Source organism: Limulus polyphemus, unplaced genomic scaffold (genome assembly GCF_000517525.1).
Source record: "Limulus polyphemus unplaced genomic scaffold, Limulus_polyphemus-2.1.2 Scaffold17, whole genome shotgun sequence".
Classification (NCBI taxonomy): Eukaryota; Metazoa; Arthropoda; class Merostomata; order Xiphosura; family Limulidae; genus Limulus; species Limulus polyphemus.
Genome location: NW_013665627.1, coordinates 1,490,092 through 1,516,128, shown reverse-complemented (window position 1 = coordinate 1,516,128; position 26,037 = coordinate 1,490,092). Strand labels below are relative to the sequence as shown.

Genomic DNA, 26,037 nt, shown 5'->3' with positions numbered 1-26,037 from the left:
AACTTTTCTGTCAGAGCTTTTAGTCTGTCTGTGTTTAATTGCATATCTACACAATGTCTGCCAAGAGTATCGAACCCCAATTTTTTTGCGTTATAAGCCATCATGTTAATCGCTGAGCCACCGTAACGTCCGACAGAGCAAACAGATAAAATGCAAGATGCAATAAAAGTACATTATAGAGTAAAAGGACCTTGTAAGAAATACACATGCATTTAAATTATTTTTATAGCATTTTCTATCATGGGTACTTTATCAAACTTCCTTTTGTACTCTTTCATTTTAACTTTATATTTTTTTGTTTTTACATTAAAATAAAATAACAAAACCTTTTTTTGCATTTTAACTTAACCATTTAATAAAAAATAAAAACTTTTAGCAAAGAATATGACGTTTAACGAGTAAATAGGATATTATGAATGATCCCTGATGTACAATATATAGCAAAATACAAAGTGTAAAAGTAAAATAAGATATATTTTACCTGGCATAAGATAGCTTTAAATACATCCTTGATATTTTCATGAGAAACGTCGTCTTGTTTTCCAGCAGGATAACATGCATGATCAGGCAGCGCAGAATCTCCAAAATCTAGATGAATTTCACGTTCTTGGTGCCTAAGAGTAAAAAATATATATATATACTCTTTAAGAAAATGAATGGATTTTCATCACGCTACTAAACTTCAAAGCTTTGTGTTATGATTCTATCAAAGTAAAGTATCCTCATTGTATAAAACTATTTATAAGTGATCCTTTATTTTTAAGTTTTTGATTTAAAAGATGTACTCACCCCATGTTACTGATGATTTGTATTTTTCTGACATCTGAAATATATAATCAAAATATTTATCTGCTATTTACACCATATTATCATTTTGAAGTGTTTTTTTTTAAATCTAAGCCTAGGAATATTTTAATTAATTATATTAGGAATTATTGAGTCATTTGTTTATATTAATCTACTACCGTTTGATGAGAAGAACTATTGTTCGCAGCTTTATGAATATTTATTTCTAAAAAATAGTGTTTTAAACGTCAAGTCTCATGTATTAAATAATGAATTAAAACATAGAAACAAACAACAGTCTGGATCCATATGACACGTGGTCAAGTAATAGTTGTTAAAAAGCGTTATTTGGAATTTAAAAAAGTGAATGAGAGAGAAACGTTGGTTATTTCTAGGGAATGTTAGTCATTTTATGCAATAATGAGAAAAACGGAATTCATATTTCCAATATAGCGTAGGTTATGTGCTGAATAATATGACGATGTAAGGAAGAATATATACTATTGTACATGCTGGAATTGAAAGTTTCTATTGTCATCATTTCATTATGTATAAAATTTCATGTTACTGAATACTTATAGTGGATATAACTCATTAAAGAATTAATTTGCTATCAATATGATGCAATTTTATTTTAAACGAATAATAATAATGATGATGATAAGAAGGTTCTACGCCAAATGTGAACGCACCACATTTTATTTTCATGCATAATAATTTCGTTGAAAGTGAAAATGCTGAAAAGAACGCTTTTAGTTTTTGAGCATCTTAAAAATTGAGTAGTTAGTTCTTGAACAAAAATTCTGTGAAACAATAAACTCTCATGGCCATAATCAATTCTAAGATTAGGTATTTTCTTGAATAAAAATATTTAATAGGTCTAATTCGTCAACTACTTTAATCTTTAGATTTTATAACACAAAACTTGCACTGACGTAAATGTTGTTTGGAGATACAAAATGTGATGCGATTAGATTATGGTTTATCAGGGAAAGTAGTTATCAATCGTTAGTGTTAAACCACTCCTTATAATATAGCCATAATTCGGCTGATACGATTTAGAATTAGAAAATATCATTTTTTTTTCTACTGGGGTCAAAGGTCAAGGTCAATTTAGTGTGTAATATGTGTATATTTTTTTTCAAAGAATACTTCTCGGCATTCGCTAACTTTAAATCCGAAAGGTAAAATCTTTCAAACTTATTAAGGTGTTTTCGCTTTTCTATGTTACGACGTAATGCATGTTTGTTTTAGCGTTCAAGGTTTGACAGGAACTGTGATTGCAACTTGTAAAACGCCATGTTGCTTGCTTAATACAACGGATGTGACTCATTAGATACATTCCGTGCGAGAAATACACCACAGTGATTACAAAGTAATATACTGTAATACATTTAAAATATAAAAGGATAAGATGCTGGTTCAATATTTCTTCAATTAATTTTGAAATAACTATCTTATTACATTTGAATATCCAAGAAAAAAAAACACTAACTTACAATTATCATAAATACTATTCTTATAAGGGTTAATAGTGAACAGTTAAAGTAAAGGTTATAATACTTTTGGTGTCACAGTTTAAACTAAATTAAAATTTTGCGAAAAACTGTCCTACACTTATCTTAACTCGTTGTGTTTGTAGAAGTAGTAGCTAACTCTTTATACCTTCGTAATGCCATTCCCTGTTTCGTTATTGTTTTATTAATTAATGCAAAAAAAACACGAAGTCAATGCTAGTAGCTTAATTATATTCTGTTTGAAATTATCGGCTATATAATCTGCTCTTAGGAATAGCTATGAACTTGTTTGTTGTTTTGTGACTAGCTCCGAAATTTTTCATGTAGTTTGTTTGTTTTTTAATTTCGCGCAAAGCTACACGAGGGCTATCTGTGCTAGTCGTCCCTAATTTAGCAGTGTGAGACTAGAGGGAAGGCAGCTAGTCATCACCACTCACCGCCAAATCTTGGGCTACTCTTTTACCAACGAATAGTGGGATTGACCGTCACTTATAACGCCCCCCACAGATTGCGAGTCGAGCGCCTTATCCACCTGGCCATTTCATGTAGTCTACAGTTACAGATAATGCAAATTTTTAATATTACCTAAACTATTTTGCAGCGGGACCTATTGATGTCCCAAAATATCCAAAATTTGAAGGATTTGAAGACAGAGTTAGTCGGACAAGATTGGTGCCTGAATGCTTCACTATTCTGGAATCATCATTTAATAGTTATATACAAAAACAAACGTAAAGATAAAGCAATCATCTGCTGGTACAGAAATTATGTAAGCTATTTATGAAGTATGACAAAATTATATCTCTCTCCGTTTTTTTTTCTTGTTTTTTTTACTGTTGCATCCATTATTGCCTTTGAAAAATCTGTCAGCCGCCAGATTTTGAAACCCAAAATTTACAAGTCAGTTAATTATAGATGATATGTTCGTTGAGAACACACAAGAAATATAAGGAATGAAAACAGTAAAATAATCTATCGCCGAATAGACCTATCGATCAACTAAGAGGGATCTTTCTTATTGGGGGTCAAAGTTTGTACACGGGTGCAAACTTTCAAAGTGCTTTGGAATTAGAACATTGCTTTCTATGATAAAAACAACAACAACAAAAAAACAGTGAACTCACCCATGTAGAAGAAGTAGTAAAACGTTTATACTCCTATAATTTTGTGTAAACTGAATTACATCAGGAAATTAGAGGTGTATCATGTGTAGATGCCGTGACCTCAGTTGGTCCAAAAGTTAACACGGTCACAGAAAGGGAAACTTGAGAGGCAAGTCAATTAGGTTTAGTCTGCAAGATAAGGAAACTGGCGGAAACAAGAATTGCAGTTAAAATTGCCATAAGTACACAGAGAAATAGGAAGGTGAAAATCGATTATTTCAAACGGCTATCTGCGCTGTTTCCGCTGCGGGGGTACGAAAACAAAGTTACCATGACATTAAAATGAGAACATAATGACAGAGAAATTAAGCAAACAAAGGCAAAATGTCTTTAAATTACTTTAGATAAAGCCATTCAGATAATTCAGAACCAAAATAGCACAGAGAAGGTCCTTCAAAATATCTTCAATTGTCTTCAAGACGATAATACAGATACTGTTTTGAACTTTGAATAAGTTGGAATGAAGAATTAGAACATATTATAAGTAGGTTTTGAAGCAGCACAAAGAAGAGTGACACAGCCAATCCGACGCTAGATTAATTGGAGAATATGATAAATGAACCCAATACTCTGACGCAGTAGAGAAGATAAAACGAATAGTTTAGTTACTACTAATAAATCAGGTATTTGATACAATAAATAAGAAGCAGGAACTCTTCATATATATTAAAGAATGCTCAGATTAATGAATAAAAACACTATCAACATGCATGCGTTGGCTAGGTCAGGGAATACACTCTGTAGAAATATTATGCACTAGTTAGGAATCTAAGGAACGGTTTCTTTGTTTATTTGTTGATAAGCACAAAGTTATACAACGAGCTAGTTGTGTTGTGCCCACCCTTGGTATTGAAGCCCGAATTTTAGCGTAACAAGCCCTCACACTTACCACTGAGTCACTGAAGAGTCTAAGTGAACAATACAGGAAATTAACAAAAAGACTTACAGAAAAACATATAAATCGTGAAAGTAAATTTGATTTAAAACTTTTAACCCTAAACTTACAGTTTAAGACTAAACGCAATTGAGGGTGTTCAGAAAACTTTTTCTCTTCACCCCTATTCAAGATATAAAGAATTGGAACGGCTTCATGAAAAAAAAAATAACAACAACAATTGGATACAGATTAGATATGTCGTCGTGTATGTCGAGCAAGCAAAGGAAAGAGAACCGAAGACTTAATATAATAACTGTCCCATATAATACGGACGATAGTTGTATATAACTCTGAATCACAACATGCTGTTCTCCAATAGCAATTGTCGATATAGAAACACGGTCGAATAGAGTGTATCAGAACTACATTTTGACACTGTTTGGCGCGTTGGTAATGCGATTTCACCGAGAATTGATCGGCTTATGGAAGTATAGTTAATAGCCCTTTCCGACACAATATATTCATAAAAATGTTTTCAGGAATATGGTTCAACTTGGGCCACCAGGATCACCCAAAAACATACCTGCAACAAGTCACACCCCGTCATGAGTAAAGCGTGGCGTCTTGTAACAGGTGAGAATCCACAAACACAAAGGTCTGTGGCAAAAGCTGTTCACATGTCCCAGGCAACAATACGCAGCATAATAAAGAAGCATTTTCATCTGGAAATGAGGCCAAGAGGGTACGGTTCAAAAAGTTAAAGCTTCCATGCATACCTCTTGTTCAGTCATTGCATACTTCCAGCAGCGCAGCGTCTATAAATTTCTGTTTGATCGAAATGTTGACACGAGTGTTTGTAAACTGGTTGAATTGTGAAAAGTTTACAGGGAGAAGTGGTATGTTTTTGGACATGACAGCTTTATAACGCTGTTATATAATGGAAACCACGATATTGGGCTATTGTTAGATTCACAGTTAGAGCGTAGCTAGATTTGGCGACACGAACTGTAACAACCTGGCGAGACTCCAAAATTGTTTTAATAAAACGTACTCAATCCTTTGTACTAAGTTAATTAAAAATATAATATATAAATTAATTTTTCCGAAATTAATGGATTAACAATGCACATTTAATCATAAAAAAATAAAAGGTCGAGGCAAAGTTCGCATGAAAAATTGTCGTTCCAGAGATTCTACAAGAAATGGAGATTATCAAAATAACTGTTGCATACAATTTAATTGAGGAAGGACTTTTAGGTATAAGGAAATTCATCATGAATAATGTACCACAGCACTTTTATTGGCCAGAGATATTTTTCTGGTGTTGCCAGATATTATCATACTTGCAAAGTAGACAAACATATATCAACAACAGAAACAAAGGCAGAGAATTCCATTACCTGGTTTGAGACTTTTTCGAATAGGGATCATTATTGTCGACTCTCTTCCTTTTTCAGAGAATGATAATATACGGGGTTGCTTTAAGTGTAGGTTAGGAAAGACGAAACAAAAGACTGATATACTCTAATGTATATTATATGTTTGGAAGGGGATGATCCGTTAAAAATCCTACTGCCGTTGATTTAGAGGTGTGATGCAGGTAATGAACCTTTAGTCTGTAAAACTTTATTGACTTCATATTCTTCTTTATTGCCCCCAGTGGCAGAGTGGTATGTCTGCGGACTTATAATGCTAGAAACCGGGTTTCAACACTCGTGGTGGCCAGATCACAGATAGCCCAATCCTTCTTTATTGTCCTTTTAATATTAGTAGGAGATATGAACATCTTCATCGAACATATTGAAACTCTCCGCCTATACGGCTATACTTTTGACCGAATAACGAACTTGATTGTCGCTGTTACAACACTCCATAGCCGAAAGAGCGGAGCATTTTTAATGTCGCTAGTCTCTTCTTTGTCTAGTGTTTCTTGAAAATGATATTAAAAGCAGAGAGGAAAAGTTCACGTGCGTTATTTGAAGGGAGGGTCTTCAAAAGTAGGTCCTACAAGCTTGGATACTTCATTAATTAGCGAACCTAGGTCACGTCAAAAGTGACATTTGCGCATCCTTATGAAAAACAGGCCATGCATTATCTGCATGTATGTACGTTTTCAGGTTTAACAAATTATAGTAACAAAGTTAAATATTAAATATAAATTTATAAATATGTAATGTTGAAAAAAATAACTTATTTCAAATAATACACCTATAAATTCCATAAAACAAGTCGTTGAAATTAGATACTTGTAAAGTAAATGTATAAACTTGAAAAGCAACTAATGCAAGTAGAAGTATAGAAACAATGTCATATCACTGTCTCCAGTGGTTTAAAAAATTTTGACAAAATCTAAACAGTAATCTATCGTTTAGCTGAGTTCTTAGTGAATTACGCTTTAGAAAGATCAGACCTGATAAAAGGTGAAAATAGAGGCATCTTTTTCCACGGTTGTCACACGTAAATATTAAGCGGTATTGACGCAATTTAACAAAATGAATTAAATATGAGATGGTTAAAAATAATTATGGACAGAACAGCTGGGATAAGATGTCAAAACACATTTTGGTTTACAGTTTTATGAAAATTTTGTACATGAATAGAGTCTTATGTAACAGTTTATACTTTGAAAACATACGGTCAACACACGGCCTGGGGTGGCTTAATGGATAGCGTATCGGAATGCAGAGACAGTCGATCCAAGGTTCAAGGTGTGATACCACTAAGTACATTCCGAACTTTCAGCTATAGGTGTATTATAAAAGTGACAGTCATTTCCCTTATAAGGTTCAAAGAGCTGAGAAAAGTTTTTGCGTGCGCACCTGACTATATATTGCCCTTCTAGACAATAGTTCAAAATTAGAAAAGGTTAGACCTAAAATTCCAGGGATCTCTGACCACCTGAACGTTTTAACCCGCACGCGTACAAAGTGTTTTATATATTAAAAATTCAAGTTAAGATCCAAAGTAAAGGACAAATTCAAAGTGTCACTATCTAAGGCTGAATGGGTAATTTATTTATTTACTTACTTATTAAATGATAATAACACTAGCAAAGCTAAATCTGAAGAAAGAATCAATAAAAGATGTTGTTTGATAAAGTTATAACAGGTATATATATATATATACATATATATAGTACTGATGTGCACTCATTATGTTATCTATTAATTTGATAAACCAGAATCTATTGAAGTAAAAGACATAAACAATAACTGAAGTATTTTTTCTTGTTTCTCTTTCATTAATAATAAACCCAAGACAACAAACTCGATCCGGTGAAATTAACTGATAAAAGTAGTACATTGTCAAGCACCACCAACTCAGCAGATCTACTGTTTTCTTGCTGAAAGATGAAGAAATTAATGTGTGACGTTGCTTTTTTTATATAAATAATAACGAAAAGCAGAGAAAGACATAATTAACGTACAAAATGTACTACAGAACTTCTAATTGAAAATACCTTTGAGTTACAGTACTAAGGAATGTTAAGATACGTAACAGAAAGCAAAGTTTGTTTTTATGTAGCAGCTCCTAATCTTATAAACAGAACCACTGTATTATGTACCTAGAAAGGTATAATCTTTCTTAAATGAAAACCAGATACAAGTAACTAGTTTAAGGGACTTTCTAGTAAGAAGTATGCATATTAGCAATTCATCTGTGTACACGTTTTGTGTTGTGTGCCGCTGTCGAAGTAGGTCGTTTGGTCAACGCCGGTGCAAGAACTTTACAGATTAGCTGGATTGAAATACTTAAACTGTTGCTTAAATACTTTTTTATCAGTCATTTATGAAACAAAACATTAAAATCTAGGGTTCGATATCCTGCGGTGGACAGAGCGCAGATAGCTTATTGTTTAGCTTTACAATAAAGTCAACACATACAAATAGGAAATAATTTGCTGTAGGATATGTTTAAAATCGCCATTTATATATTATGTCAAAGTGTTAATTGCACATTATCTGAACGACATGTTTATACTTATACAATGCCGTGTCCCAGCAGATTCGAATCGTGGTGTCAGTGATTGCAGAGTTAGGCTTAAGATTGGGGGTTGTATCACAACTCTTTCGAAGGAAGGGTATTCGTACAGCAATATTTTTAAATGATGTAAAATAAAATTAACATTACGAAAAAGGAAAGATTCAATGTTTGTTCTCCACAGAAACGGAAAAACTCGAACAAAAGAACTTTTGTGACAAAAGAAGCCTCCGAAACCACACTCCTAGCCCATTCTGGTCAGCAGCTCTAATTGAGGATGGCGATGCCAAAGCCCTTGGGGTCTCTGACATATCCCTTAAGCCCATGTGCCACATAAAGTATCCTTCATATTAAAAATATCAAATCATTTTAGAACATCATCTTATTATAGGTAAACTAGAGATACTTTATTTTTTAGATAAAGAGTTTTTACTTACAAAGCTTAATAATAAATACTTAGATTAGTTAGATGCTAGTAAAGTGAATAATAAACTAATGAGCTACCAAAAATCTTACCCTAGATTTACTCTAGAAGTACACTAGAATTCAATTTATCATTAATTTAAAAAAGAGCATAAAAGGCCTACATGTGATACTTGGAGCTCATTTTGACTTCTGAAACGATTTTTTAACACGTCACACGAGAACACGTAAGAAAAACTTGCATTACTAGTTCGTTTGATCCTCGAAGAAGAAATAAAACACAGAGCTCTTGATATTCTGAAATTTGTTGTTTTTATTTCACACCGCTGATAAGATTCTTATCTGACGGTTCTGCGCATTACCCAGTTCAAGAAATGTTGCATTTATCATTTCCTTACAGTTCAAGAGAAGCATTTCTGTACGTGATACACGAGAATGTGTGTTAGATTATTAACATAATTATTAACACCATCAAGGCTATGCAGCTGTCGTAGAGTACGCATGTGCGAAAAAATAGCCTATATGTTTGGTGTACTTTGAATTGGAACTACTAAGATTTAATGATAACCTTTCGTACTATCACTGTTTTACCTGCTTGTTGTTAGGCTAGTGAATATACTCTGTTCACATGTATTCGGAACAATTTATAAAAAATTCTAAGTTAATTCGACCAGCAATCCAAAATTTTTCCCTGTAAAATATAAAACATGTAGAAAACTGCTATTCTACCTTGCGTGTAAGTAATGTTTTCCAAAAAACATTGCCAGGACAAACATGGTTACATATTCTTACGTACTTTGAAATTATGCGAGTCTGCGTAAGTTCCTACTTTTAAAAAGTATGGTTTCTTTTAATAACGAAAACTCAATAGAACGTGATTTGACTTCTTGATTTTAACACTTGTATATACAATGCACATATCAATGTTATATTGCAATTACTGCATAAATATTCACATATTTGTACTCCATGGGTAAAACCATATAAACTTTTCACAGAAAGAATTCGTATTTTTGTGGACAAGCTATTGTATTAAGATTTTTAATGTAAGCTTAGCTTTTTGAATAATGTGTTAAAAGAATATTTATATTTTAGTTTTGTATTTTAAACGAGTTTTAAATGAAGTTGTCAGTTCTATGAGACGAAGCTTTCTTAATTCTAATAATCAGATAGGCATCAAATCACTTAAGAGGTTTAGCAGAATATATGTTGTTTTTGTTGTTTTCTGCAAGTATGCACTTGTAAGGTTTCCTAATCGATTTTATGCTTATACTAGCGCTTTTTATCCTAATAGATTTTACGTTTATAATAGAACTTTTTACCCCTATCAGTCTTATATCTATAATAGCTCTTTTGATCATAATCGAATTTATTTATATTAGCGCTTTTAAAGTATGCTTATTTCACACAAAGCGCCAAAATTATTGTGCATTTATAAAAAATAACGAACTTCGATTTATATATACTTATTCCTTTCTTGTATTTGTGTTACATATTTTGTCTTCACGGGGATTGAACTGTGGATTTTAAAATTACAAGTTCTCATGCTTACTGCTCAGCCATACCGTAGGACACTTATGCATTAATACCATTCAAGATACCTACCCCTTGTTTCCGGTAACTTTACAGACTTACAACATTAAATTCCAAAAATACCCATAGCAACTCACCTTTTTCGATGTGTGTCCAAAACTAATTAGCTATTATAACCTCCTGTACGTGTACGTACGTAGGTACGTACTATTCAACAACCAAAACAGTTTTTGAAATTCTTCTCCCTCTCTGATTAAAAGTTAATTCTGATGGTAGGATTAACAAAAATTTTCTAGTTTATATTTCAGCAGCATTTATGATTTCGTATCTATGTGGTTTTAATGTTTTATTAGTAAACCTCCTCAATGTGTCGAATAAAAAGTAATTATATTTAACGATTTTATACTATCAACTGTTCTTCATGCATAAGACTTTTCTACGGCCATCTATCAAATTTCGGCGTGAATTTCCAAAGAATTTAGAAGCATAACATTCATGTCTTTGATATTTATAGTTATACAACATTTATTTGCTCTCCTGTTTGACCTTAATCTACATTTTTTACTTGTAGCACACGAATGAATTAAACGTTATCTTTTAAAATAAATTTACCAAAATTAGCACATATATACGGTTTCAAGTATAACGTTTCCTTTATATCGTGACCGTTGGTGACTTTCAATTAACCTTCATATCATTTAGTACAGCTCCTGTTATAATCTTTATACTTACATTATCACTTTAGTTTATGTTATCAAGTTAATGAAACTTGTTTGTGACGTAAAATAGATAATATCACACAAAGTAAATAGTAAGTGAAGCATACTAAGTCTCTCAAAAAAATGTAGATGCTATTATAACCGGAATTTGTCGGTATTATGAATATTAACTCCTGTTTCGGACAAGTAAAGGCAAGATCTAATTTCATACCTGTGAAATATTGCTGTTTATCCAGTGATGCAATTCAGGTTTAAAAAAATCCGATTCTCGCTGTGGAAAGACAGGTTTGATTCTCAGATGTATTATATTTTTGATGGTATTAGCAGTTAAACCCATCCTGTTATTAACATCCCAGCCTGCATTAGGGAATTTCTTCATGATTTTCTTACCACTTGACTTATAACTTAGCACTAAACTAGCATTAATTCGTTTTCCATCCAAATGGATTTGCCTTGTGTGAATGAAATACACTGGAATATACAACAACAGCAAATAAAAATATTAAGCTGAGTTTTATCGTTTACATCATTACACTTAGCATGATGCATGTGTATCGTTTTTGAGATATGTTAAAAATAAGGAAGTATATGAACAATTATGAAATATATTGTGAACATCTTACTAACTGGATTTAATGCAATAAATTTGTTACATATATCATGATTAAAACTTATACTTTTTAGAAAAACTTAATGATTATTGCTTATCTTGTGAATATTATCTTCATGCGTTTAATTATCAACAAACAAAGTTTAACGTGCACAGGAAGATGTTTATCAGAATAATCCTGTCAGGTTAATCTGGGGCTGGGCAAGAAAACTTAGATGGAAAAAGGAAGAAAAAAACAAACGTCATTGGATGATCAAGTAAACTATTGTTCAGTAATGTAATAAACAACGTGTCCAAATGTATATATCACGTTGATGTAAACAGATACGAGGTAGCTGTCATTGACAAAATGAAAAACAGGTAGAAACATAGACTGTGTCCAACTGTTGTCAATGAAATTTTATCATCGTCATATATGTTTAAAGTTACATCAGATATTAAAAAAACAAAGATAAACGCATAAAGTAATATTCCAGCTGATTTCTTAATGAAAAAGCAATTCAAGGCATGACAAAAACAGAAACTGATTAATGAGTGCTTTAATATATAGTATATGGGAAAAATGCAAAATATTAGTTAACCAAAATTAGATTATATGTTTAAGAACTTAATTACTTAGTTTTCATTAGCAAGCATTGTCACTGATTAATTTACAAAACTTATTTAAATTTCGATAATGTATTAGGTGATTAATGATTAATTTGACTTATTAAACTTTTCGAAACATTATATCGAGAACGGGTAGAGAATTCACGAAGAAAAAATAAATACATTATATATACACTAATTATTTGACAATTGAAATTCATTTTCTGTGGCTATTATATTTCATAGAACAATTTGTTCCTGCATCTTTTAACGACGATGATAAGAAGTATAATACAAAAAAGGTTTCTTATGCATTAGGTAGTTGTATGAAATATATATATATATATATCTGATTTTAATATTTCTACTTTTTAAGGTTTCTTATGCATTAGCTAGTTGTATGAAAAAAAAAATATATATATATATATAATTTTAATATTTCTCCTTTTTAAGGTTTCTTATGCATTAACCAGTTGTATGAAATATATATATATATAATTTTAATATTTCTCCTTTTTAAGGTTTCATATGCATTAGTTAGTTGTATGAAATATATATATATATATATAATATATAATTTTAATATTTCCCCTTTTTGCTTTCTTGCAAAATATTTACAACAAGCACCGGTAGAGTTGTTGTTGCTTTTTTTTTAAATGCAAAGCTTTACAATGGGCTATCTACGCTCTGTCAACCGCAGGAAAAGGAACCCCTATGTTTAGCATCGTAAGTCAGTAAACTTACCGCTGATCTACCGGGTAATATATTTCATCATAGGATGAATAAGCCATGAGATGTGTAACTTTTAGTTATTCCAGTAGAAGATTCATTAATGTTTGCATACCATACATTTTTCAGAATCACACAGATAAGTACTTGGACGTTAGTGTTGAGGATTGAGGATATTTGAAGCGGAAGTTCGTCTATGTTAAGCAAGAGTAACTTTGGTCTTCGATTAAGGCACCACGTTTTCTGAAGTATATATCACGGTGATAAAAATGAAACGCCTCTGTGTCAGAAATGCTTTAAAAATGAAACGTCTCTACGTCAGAAATGCTTTAAAAATGAAACGCCTCTACGTCAGAAATGTTTTTCAAGGAGAACTTCACGTTTTTTATATCTTCCTCCACAATAAAGTCCAAAAATTGAGATATTTTCTAATTTTGCTCACTCTTTGAGCTTAATCGGTTTCGGAGAATATTAATAATCAACACAATAGCTATGAAGTGGACTATAATGATATTAATGGAGTTTTTATTATCATTGTTTTACGAACAATATTCAGTATGCATATTATATGGTATAGCTTTACACCTTGTTGCATCTATTAACTAATAATTTAATATTGGACGACTCGCGGTTAGTATATATTAACTACTAGCTATGTCTTTCAAATCTTTAATAAGTACTTTTGTCGACAGACACATTATCATAAACACTGAAGTACAACTACTACGGAGCTACACACGGATGGTAATAGTATCTTATGTATTCCTGACTCATAATGAATAATAATTAAAAAAAAACTTCCATACGAATAGCCAAACATGGCCGATTATGGTGGTATACTTAAGCAATGTCGTAACAAACATTAAGAAAAAGGTACGATAGCAGATATCAGTAGTACATCTAAAATCTTTAGTATCTTTACAACGTTTGTTTATTCTTTTGCGGACTTATTGATATTTGCTGCTGCATCTCTTGGTGAGAATGATAAGAAGTGTCATGAAAAAGGTTTTTTTATGTATAAGTTAGTTTCTTTTTATCTATTGTAATGGATCCTTGCTCTCAATGAGATGAAAAACTTTGTGCATTCGTCCCAAAATCAAAACCAAGTTATTTTATCTTTGGGTATTTATTTTTATATAAATTATTTGAGATATTATACAGGGAAGTATCTCATTCATAGTTTCGTTACGTAACCTTTATCGTACCCCAACCTGTTTTTGTGATGTTATTTTTGTTTATTATGAAAGGGCAGGGAGGGTTCTCTAAAATCAAGTTGTTAACCAATGCTTTCACTTCTCATCCCTTACACTTTTGATAACTGAGTATTAGAAACCTGTTAAATTCGCTCAGAATATTATTAGATAATCTAATAGTACATGCTTTTACGAGTTTTTGTTATTAAACTCTAAATCATAAAAATGTATTACCATTCATTGTAGTTTCTGATTATATTCGAAGTCATATACTTTTAGTTTTTAAAAGAACAAAGTTGTACAATTACAAATATTACTCAAACAAACAAAGCTAGATTAGTTTCCAGTTATCAACCTAACTGTTTCTACACCTTACATATATATCACTTTGTATAAAACTTTAAGTATAGTTTTTTTAACAAATGCAAACTGGCCGATTTTTAAAAAACAGTGTGCTTTTATAGAATATGATAGAAAGAAAAAAATTATAATACAATAACGTTTTATAAGTAGAAGCTGCTACGTTTAACGTAACGTAAAAATTGTTTAATCACAATTCTTTAACTTAACGATAGTAAAACAGGATTAAATATTTGAAAAGTAACTTCTGAATCCTAACACCTTGAACATTTAAGCTACGAAAGAACTGAATTATTGGGATCCTTTTGAAGCCTACTGACACCGTTTTGTTTTGGTTAAATAGTAATTTTGTATTTATTCTATAAGACTGTAAAACCAAAGACGGTCATATGTTTATTTGATAGAAGTTGAGACATTTCTGTGACGACAACAGAAACAAACTCCAAATTAGTTTATAAAGATAAGTGAAGTGTCAGTGATTGCACCATTACGGTATGAAGAAATCCATTTCCGTTAGTAACTGATTATTATATATATCTTTTCGACTACGTTTTTGCCCGTTGAAAAAAATTCAACGGTCATTTTCCTAAAAAAAGTGATGAATAAATATCAAATCTAGAGTGAACTCAATGCTTTGGATCAGAGCGTATATGTAATATGATTGTCTAGTGGACCGTTTACAACCATCTTTTGTCATTCCATGTGTTATTTCAATAAAGAAAATTAAATTGTTTTTTTTATAAAGTAAAGAAGACTGACTACATTAAATTTTTGGCAAAAATGTTAGAATTTAGGTGCAATGAGTGCATCCAGCATAATAGAGAGCTCAGGTTCGTTTAGTAGTCGAGGAGATTTGTTTCTGCTGGATGCCACCACCGTCTTTTGTCATTTTACTGAACGTAATATTGTTTGTTTGTTTGTTTGTTTTGAATTTCGCGCAAAGCTACACGAGGACTATCTGCGCTAGCCATCCTTAATTTACCAGTGTAAGTCTAGAGGGAAGGCAGTTAGTCATCACCACCCACCGTCAACTTTTGGGCTACTCTTTTTACCAACGGATAGTGGGATTGACCGTCACGTTATAATGCCACACGGCTGAAAGGGCGAGCATGTTTGGTGTGACGGGAATTCGAACCCGCAACCCTCAGATTGCGTGTCGAGCGCCATAACCATAACTTTATTCTAGCTTGGTTGTTTTTGTACATGTAAAATGTTTTGATCAGATTAAAGTTTACACTTAAGAAAATAATTGTTTTGCATTGTTAGTTTAGTATATGGATTTAGGATTAACTTAAATAGTTTAGTTAGTTTAGGAGTCTTTTAAACTAACGAAACTTTGCAAGATATTGGGCTTGTACCGAAAATACTGATATTAACGAGAATAATCAAGTGATGAGTCCATGTACTGTAATCATTATACCATTAATACTTCCAGTCACCTTGTTATATATATATTTAGCTACATTAATTTATAAGTTAGATTTTAGTTTTGTTTCACATAGTTATCAGTAAAAAGAAAAACAACTCACAACTTTTCTTCCCGTATAATTAATATTAACTTCCAATTAGAGTAAGATATATACTTAGAGCGAAACTAAAAATAATTTGAAAATCATTACAGCTAATCATATATACGTTTCTGCTTATAAACATTAAAATTAATTGTTTCAACTGTTGGGTACCATTGCTGTTAACGATATTTTCGACCGTAAGGTCAATAATATTTCACAAAGTTCAACCAGCTTAGGTGGTTTAAGTTGGTCTGAAATACATATGTTAAGCTAACACTCCCAAACAATTCTTATAATAATAATAATAATAATAATTAATAATTACTTTCGATATGCTAAATAGTATAACCAATAGCGTTAATTAAAGTAACAATAAACAAATAATATAATATATCTTACTACAGTATAATATAATATGATATAACATAATATAACTTACTATAATACGCGTGATGCTATTGTACAGAGACTCTTGTAGTGTGGAATTGAAATCTGATGATTACCAAAACTTGGTCACTGTTTTGATGGTTACTCAGAATGTAACTTCATCTAAATTTAATCCAGATACAACAAATAATAAACAAACCAAAAATTATTTATCTTGAAGATGAATCATTTCTCGTCAGACGTATCAATTTAGATCAAAGTCCATCCAAGTTCAGTTAATCGTTTTCATGAACTGTCCTTCACTAGTTTTACTGACGCAATCCTCAACTTTATATCCCCACTGTTAGCGAAAAGCAAGTTGCTTCTGAAACAAAAGCTTTTTTCCTGGAATTAGACTCTTAGTCCTCATGTCTCCTTCATACTGTGTATAGCATTTTCCTGGAATTAGATTCAAACATAATCTTCATTTCTCCCCCATACTGACCATAATTTGATTGATTCTATCAGATTACCTTCAAAAATGACTGAGGAATAAATTTAAACAAGGGTTCTTTTTTTAAGACCAGTTACGATCACTTAAACTTCACTTGTTTGGACAAAGAATATGACATATATGGCGTGATGAAGACAAAAATATATTGATTCTTCTCCTATGTGCAATATGTTAAGCCAGTGTCAACAGGAAAGTGTTTCACATTTGTGCAAACTAAATAACGTAGCTTGACAAATACTAACTGGTTTGGCGCACCAACAATTAGTGTTCAAAAATAGAAACTTTGTTATTATCTTGGTCAATAAAAGATTAGAGATAGGAAGTCGTATGAGGACAGCAGGCAAAAAATTAAAATTACAAATCTGGGGACCATTTTACGTCAATGTAGTTACCATAACAATCATATGCTCTTGAACTACCTAAACGTTTAGTTAGAAGCGATTTAGTACATCTGTTGTTTTAAGAGAGCAAGAAGAAACTAACAAATCTGCTAATAAAGAGACTATATCCGTTCCAGAATTATTGACACTTATATACCTATATACTGGCTGTAAATATAGCAATAAATATTTAATAATTTTAGAAAATCGAGTTACGGTTTGTGTTTTAGTGGAACGCTTCTGAAGAAGCTGTAAAGCGGAACAATTATTGTCCACTTAAAGAAAAATAAAAAAAATTGGTTTTATAATGTCGTTTAATACTAGAATTAAAAAGTTATTACTACGGCATGCTTTCAAAGTTAAATTTTAGAAGCTAATGAATAGTTACCAAGTTTTAATCAGCAAAATTGGTTATTCTACTTATTGAGGGTTATGTAAAAAACCGGCAAGCATAGACTATACGTAAAATCGTGTATTAAAAACTATGGCCTGAAGTAAAAAAAATAATATATATATAATAATAATAATAATAATGCATTGCAAGTTGCTAAACGCTACAACCACAGTGTTCTGTCTGGCATTAAGTGAACGTTAGAACAAACAGAACTCTGTCTGAATATCAGATAAGCTCCTTTGGATTGGCTCTATCTCAGGATGAAATCATCTGCCCAGAATTAAAGTGTCGCATAGGTGAAATAATTGGCCCGGAATTAATGTGTCGCATAAGTGAAATCATCTGCACGGAATTAATGTGTCACATAATTAAACTAAGGAGCTCTCACTGTACGTGTATTGTTTTAAGAAGCACTATAAACTAACAAATCTCAGGAGTATATGTCTCATATACAACAGTTTCATCTTGGTTTTCTGCGGCATTAACGTTATTCTAGTGATTATCAAAAAGTAAACAAACATTGTAGAAAAATTTACAATTCGTAGAGGTGTAAAGTAGAACAGCACGTATGCACATGGTAAGATAAAAGCTTAATAAAATAAACATACTTGTAAATATAAAACATATTTTGTACAAGGATATCCATTGTTATATCATGAAGTAAGTAAGATTAATAACTGAAATATACCAACACTCTCAAAAATTGGTGAAATAGCTAATTTAAATCAGTAGTTTCCAGTTCAGTGGAAATAGTTCAATTATAAAACTTTGATAATTGTTTTATCTATGGAGAAAGTAAAATTGATAGAAAAAAATATTAATCTTTGTTATTAATATGAAATATATTAGAAGATAAATTTCCATTTCCACAGACAAGGCATGGGTTTATTATATTTACGTTTGCATCATGCTTAGTATACTACACCTCTGAAGTTAAGTATCAGTTATAATAATTTCTGTTAGCAAGTTTATCTTTTTTGTTTGTTTGTAGTTAAGCACAAAGCTACACAATGGGCTATCTGTGTTCTGCCCACCACGGGTATCGAAACCCGGATTCTAGCGTTGTAAGTCCGCAGACATACCGCTGTGCCTCTGGGGGGCGCAAGTTTATCTAAAGTTTGTTTTGAAGCCTAACCAAATAAAAACTCGACACATCTCTCTATTTTTCGAATCAAAACTCTTTACTGAGTAATTCTTAAAAACAAAACAAAATAACATATTTGAAAGCGTTTATCGAACGATCTAACAATAGATGTTCCTTTAAATGCAAGTATTTTCTGAAATTCAGATCGATTTCGTAAGAAAAAACAAACAAATGCTGTGCTTCAGGTAAATATGTCAGTTTGATGGTTTAACATATCGAAAAATTTGGGTAATCCCTCCGCTACTTCTGTTCATAAAGCAGAATCATACATATTCAAAAAAGTAATGGTGAGCTAACATCTAAGCAAAAGTAAAGAAAATATAATTTTTGTTATGTTTTCTCAATAAATCAGAGTTAAAAATACTTCAAACAGGCTGAATATGAGCACGTTAGAAACTGACATAATAGAGTGAAATGAGAATGTTATATTAAAACGATTTTAAACATGTAAATCAGCAAATCACGTAACAACTATTAAAAATATAATGTCACGATGAAACAGCATATATATATCAAAACTACATTTGGACATTGTTTAGTATAATCGTAGATAGTATAATACCTCCTAAAATTGGTCACTTTTGGAAATAATGTGTAACTGCCCTTTCCGCCACAAAATATTCATACGCTTTGGAAAATAAAAAAAAAAGCTATAGGAATGGGGGATAGGCCGGCTTATTGGATAGAAAACTGGCTGGATAGGAAAAACGTAGAAGGTAGTGTAAATACAGCTCGGTCAATATAGATTAATGTCACAGATAGGGTGCCTTAGTGCCCAGTATTAAGACCTTTGCTCTTTTTGACTTACATCAATAATATAGATATATAAATTATTTAATCATGATGAAGATATGAAGGTTTGGGGGTGTTGCTGGCTGTGAGGAGGATATTGTTGCTTTACAAAATGATTTGGATTATTTGGTGAGTTGGTTGAGTAAATGGCTTTTAATTATAATATATGTAAGGTAATGCATATGAGATATCATAATTTGAAATATGATTATAATTTTGGTGGGATTAACTTTAACAGTCTTATGGAAGAATCGGATTGTGGTATCCTAGTTGATCAGTCTCTTAAGCCATCCAAATAATATGCTGTTGCCAGTGGCAGATCAAATAGGATTTTCAGTTGTACCAAAAGAAATATTAATAAAAGTCTAAAGAAGTTATAATTTCATTGTGTAAGTCTTTGGTTAGAGCACATTCAGTCTTGAGCTCCTTACCTTAGGAAGGACATTGAATTGTTGGAGAGAGTTCAGAGGAGGGCTAGTATGATAATATCTGAAATGGAAAGGTTATCGTTAGAGAAAAGGTTAAGATATCTTAAATCGTTTTATCTTGAGAAAAGAGTTATAGGGGATCTGATTGAGGTGTTTAAAATTGTCAAGATATTGATGCAACATCGCTTTTTTGTACTTAATGGTGAGAATGGTAGGACTAGGGACCCCAGTATAAATTTTGGCATGGTAAAATTATCTTCAGCTGAGATAGCTTTATTTTTCTGACAGGGTGGTTGACCTTTGGAATGAGATGACTTCAGATGTAGCGGAGCAGTTAATTTAAGGGAGTTTAAGGGAAGGCTTGGTGAATGTTTTAACGATAAAGGCTGGCTCTGAGAGTTTTATTTTCATTTTAAAGCTTAGTTTAATGAATAGGATGACATAGATGGACCAATATGTCCCTTGTTCACCTTATATTATACGTATGTATGCACATACATTTATACACTTGGTCAACGAGAATGTCATAACTACGTGTAGAAATTCCATGCAAATTAAAAACATACACTAATGTAACTGAATAAAAACATATTCTATACTAGTTATGGTAGGGCTGAATTGATAACTATTTCAGTCATTACAGTAAAATATCATTATCTTTAGAAACTCAGTTGACACAAATATAATTATCGATATTGTATTGTATTTGCTTTTATTATTTTTGCCTTAAGGTGTTTTATACTACAGGATAATAATTATACTATAAAGTAGTGTTCAATATCAGGGAAGTATTTGCCAACATTTTGAAAAAACAATGTCGCCTTTGTGTAAATAATAATGACAATAGTAGATCCATTAAAGTGGTGTGTTTAACTTTAACAGTATTTCTTCTATTAGGTATCATGGTTATAAATAGAAAACCCTCACTCGAGATTCGATTAAGATAACACTTACTTTATGGAACGTGTCTCTAAAGCTGTAACATTGATGGAAATCTTTCATTGTGATGTGACATAATTGTTTGTGCTTATGTGATTGATAAAAAGAGACTTACTTTGGACTGACCTCTGATTACAAACATATTGTTTATTTTAGGACAATCTCATTGATAACAGAAGATGCATTCTACTTTCTTTGCTTTAAAAAATTCGCACAAAACTAGTCATTGGCTATCTTCACAAAGCCGTTCCTATAATTTAGAACTGACAGACAAGAAGGAAGGCAGCTAGTCAACCGCATGAACCACATATTTTCGAAGAACTCTTTACTGACTGAATAATGAGTAAGACCATCACTCTTGTAGCCCAAATACGGCTTAAAAGTGTAGAGCAGGTTTATTCTAGATTGTTACGCGTTCAAGTTTTTATTTCCATTATTCGAAACCATAACCAACTATATACACGTTATAATTAACTGTAGAAACAAAGAGTATATTCATGCATTGTTTTCCAAACTTGTATCAAAGTGAAACGCATAATGAAAGCAAATAATATTTTAAATGTACGTTCCAGTAAAGTTATGCATTTTTTCGTTTGATATTCATAAATCTTTCGCGCAACATTATTGAAACAGAGATAAAATAAATCGCGTCATTATGCATATAAACAAAAATACTGTGCCTCTCCTAACGCGAAATCTGAGGTATAAGAAATGAAAAATAATTGAAACAATAAAAAATTATGTTACTTGTGACCTTGGGTGACCTTGTTTAACATACACATCGACAATCCGACCAAAGGATAATTAGATAAGAAAGTTTTTGTTGCATGAAATTTAAATATGATTGACAGGTGCCATTCATATAAACCAATTTTTTTCGCTACCTCTGATAAGATATCAGTTGCGAATTTTTGACTGTCAATTTTTGCAATTTCTCATAACCTCAAAGTGACTAACAATCTCAAACGTCAATCTATCGAGTTTCCTATGATATTATGACCTGGTGTTAAGATATCTCAAATTGTTTCTTGAGCTTTTCACTCTACACTCAATATTTTGCACATAGTTGTATGACATTATAGCAACCTGATGACACACGGTCGTGCTTCTTTAACATGTTTACAATCATTGTGCTTTATTAAAGTTTCTACTTGAGTGTTCGAATTTAAAAGTAGACCAAAATAACTATATGAATATATCCTTTTGTGGTAAATGTAGAATGTAGAAATGAAATAAATGAAAAAAACGTAAAGTCGATCCTGTTTTCTTTTATCTTAATATCCACAAAATTGTGTTAGTGATCTTTCATAGAAGGATAATTATTTTCTTTCAATTAATTCTATTACCAGAAATGTTAAGTGTCTATTGTGCTTATATTTAGTTGCTTTAGCAGCGCAGCGGCATGTCTGCGGACTTACAACGCTAGAATCCGGGTTTCGATACCAGTGGTGGGCAGAGCACAGATAGCCCCTTGTGTAGCTTTGTACTTGATTACAAACAAACAAACATTTGACCATAAAATTTAAAATTGGACTAGTGACCACTCAACATGATTTATTTTTGTTTTTTGCTTTTCAAAAATATTTTTGGTTATGCAGCGATATAAAATGGTTTCGAAGTAAATGGAGTAAAACATATTTAAAAAACCAATTATTATTTCTTTCTCATTTATGCGAGTTTCTAACTATTCGAAGCATTTAATTGTATGCCATACTCTATGCAAAGTCTTGCATACAAAGATCTCATTGAAAGTTATGTGTCAATTGAATTTTCTGTGTTAGAAATATTTTAATAAATAGATAAACCTGCGTCCTTCATATGCAACGTGTTTTCAAAACGTTTTGTGCTAAGCATCACCACGGCTCCCCAATGGCGTAGCGGTATGTCTGTGGACTTACAACGCCAGAAACCGGATTTCGATACCCGTGGTAGGCAGAACACAGATGGCATTGTGCAGCTTTGCTAATAACTACAAACAAATAAACATCGGTCTGTGAATCTTAGGATTACAGGCTTGCGTTTCTATGGTGCAATAAACTCGTTTTGCATTTTCGGGGGCATGGGTGCACTATAAGACTGACAGTCAAATACCACTTTTCGGGGGCAGATATTCTTCGAGTAGCTTTGGACGAACTTGAAATGCAAACAAATAAACCCATTTTTCGATCAGCTAAGCGTAATCCAAGGATTGGCGGTGGATGCTTTTGACTAGCTGCCTTCCCTCTAGTCTATAAATTCAAAATTTGGGGCAACTATTAGTGTGTAGCTTAGCGCGAATCTTGTAAAATAAGCAAACGAACAAATAAATGAAGATTTTTTCGCTCATTCATTTGTAACACCTAAACTAAAAGCATATTTCATAAAATCTAAAATAAATTCAATATTCAATGGAAAAATAATCAAAAACTATTGAAATTAGATTTTCTAGTACATATTATTACAGCACACGAAAATATGGCTTTAAGCAAGACAATTTACATGTACCTTGTTTCTATAGGTTCACACAGCAATTGAGTGTTCTGTAGATTTTATAAATGACAAGCTGAGGCACTCGTCCTACGTCAGGGGGGTATATGGATTGAATGTGGGACTTGAATTAATAAAATAAATCAAGAATTTGTATTTATGCGCTTAATTTATTTCACGCATAATTTGCATGACAACTACTTTATCCACACCTATTTTATTTCACACCCAGTTTATTGCGCATTACAGAAATAGTGTTACAATTACTTTACTATCATTTGCTTTACTTTACTTTATTACTTTTACTAATCCCTCTCTACTGCCTCAGTGTTTGTTGATACTCTGAGTGTTTCTTAACAGACCATACTAAAAGTTCTTCCGCCTTCCTGGGCCAAAATAAGATTTCTTAGTCTGTTTGTAATTAAGCACACAATGGGCTATCTGTGCTTTACCCACCACGGGTATCGAAACCCGGATTCTAGCGTTGTAAGTCCGCAGACATACCGCTGAGCCACTGTGGGGCCCAAAAGAAAGAGATATCTTGGGAATCCTATTTTTGAAGACCCAGCATACAATTAACCATGTGAAAATGTAGCTCTGCCACTTTAAGGATCTGAGCTTGAGCTTTGGTTGCAATCCATTTTTCCTGGCCAAGATCTGAATATTTGACATTTTAATTAAATAACTAAAAATTTTCCAAGAAAAACTCAAAATAAAAAAATTTTAGGAATAAAAGAATTGATCCAAAACTGTTGAGTCACAGTCTAGACAAACATATTTTTGATGTGTGGGTTGTCCAAGGTGGGTGATGCCGGATAATAACCACCTTGTGATATATCCTTTGGTCCAATATATCATCCTTCCAAGTTTGCTTGAGATTAGTCCAAAGACCACGTAGTAGTGCGTGGAGAAACAAACCGAATTTTTCTTTTATAAGTATGGATTCCTTCCTCTTTTTTTTAAATTCAATTTGAAGTATTCTGTGAGAATGTACAAATAATAACCTTTGTTAAGTTCAATTTGAACAAAAACATAGCTAATCCATTAACTTTGTTTGTAACATAATTGGTCATGTGGCCATGACAGTAATCATAAATACGTGACTGGCAAACGAAAGTATTTATTTTCAAATGTTTATCTTAGTAAAACTACTGGCAAATTTTGAGTAACCATAAATAAAGATACGGGGCAGTAAATAAGCACCTCTCTTCAGTATAATTTATCTCGCCAAAAATTGTTTTTTCTTGACAATGTATGTTTCTGGAAAATATATTTTAATGATTAATTGTATTAAATTAATAAAAAAAAAACCATATGAAATCGAACTGAAATTAACAAGGTACATTTAGGTTAGAAGCATGGTGGAAATTAAACAGATCTGTCTGAACCCAGCCGGACAAATTACATTTTCGCGTATATTTACACATGTGCCGTTTTCAAGAAGCGATAGTAACTTTCGTCCTTGATTTTTACCCTGCCACATGCCACACTATACCTTAGACACGTGATTGATAAACTGAATGATTTATCTAATTTTCTCCAAGATACTGAGATTTTATATTACACAACTACGTAATAATATAGTTTTCGTTTTACATGTTTTTACTTCGTAATAAAACTTTACAACAAACTAGATATATAGTAAATTATTTGGGCATCCAAACTGCATATTTACAATAAATGGAGAAATGATGAACTAAAGGATGCCTGAGTACATTATGCAATAGTTTGTGTGCCTTCCAGTGTCACAGTGGCTAACCTGCTTTAACGAATTTCTTATTATATATTTATTTTAATGTCAACGTTTGTTTGAATTGAGTTTATATTTAAAACCATGCCTAGCTTATAGTGTTATATATGTATTGTGAAACTCCCGCCTATTCTACAATTGTTACGTAATCTGAATTTTCTTGAAAATCTTCTCATGCCTATAAGTATAACCAACGCGATGCGCCAAAGAGAATGTCTATTATTAGTTCGCTATAGTCGGTGTGCTATAAACTTCGAAAGTTATAACTGTGATTGTTTTAACGCTTATTAATCGGAAAGCTTCAGACATTTGACCAGGAATATTTACAAAGCTCGAATATTACAAACTATTTAACTTCAGGAGATTCACATCGGACATTAATATGTTCTCGAAAACATTATATAAATTCAACGGTGGAAAACTCAGCGTGTGTGGCAAAGAACAAAGCTAGCTAGCTTCCCGTGCGAATCTTTTCTACATCAACTCGTAATTAACTTGCTCATCGTGAACCCTCGATAACATATTAATGAAGTTCCAAACTAGAAAGAAGACTTTATATTGTTTGTAAGTTTGTGAAACTTTTGTTTATAAATCATTGTTTGTAATAAGTATTTGTAATAATTGTTATTGTAAATTGTGCTGTTGTGTGTATATGAAAACGTACGTGTGTTAAAAAAAAAAGAAAACTGTGTGTATCAATCTGTTGACAAATATCATAAACTGACTATATATCGGCTTTTGCTTAACTGTTAAATCCAAGGTAGAATTTAACTACTAAATTTAAAGTATCATTCAACTCAATTTCAGATCATTTGAAATTCGAATACGTAACACTTTCGAAGCTTAAAAATAGCTCAGTATGAAAATAATACTT

At 31.9% G+C, this 26,037-nt stretch overlaps 1 long non-coding RNA gene across 1 annotated transcript; it reads right to left on the bottom strand.

The window, feature by feature from the left end:
- Positions 1–581: 581 nt before the first annotated feature.
- LOC111085386 lies at positions 582–9,025 on the bottom strand. Its single transcript, XR_002610235.1, has 3 exons — positions 8,912–9,025; positions 790–823; positions 582–614 (listed from the first exon to the last, which is right to left on the bottom strand). It is a non-coding gene; the product is annotated as an uncharacterized LOC111085386 (long non-coding RNA).
- Between the last annotated feature and the right edge of the window lie 17,012 nt (positions 9,026–26,037).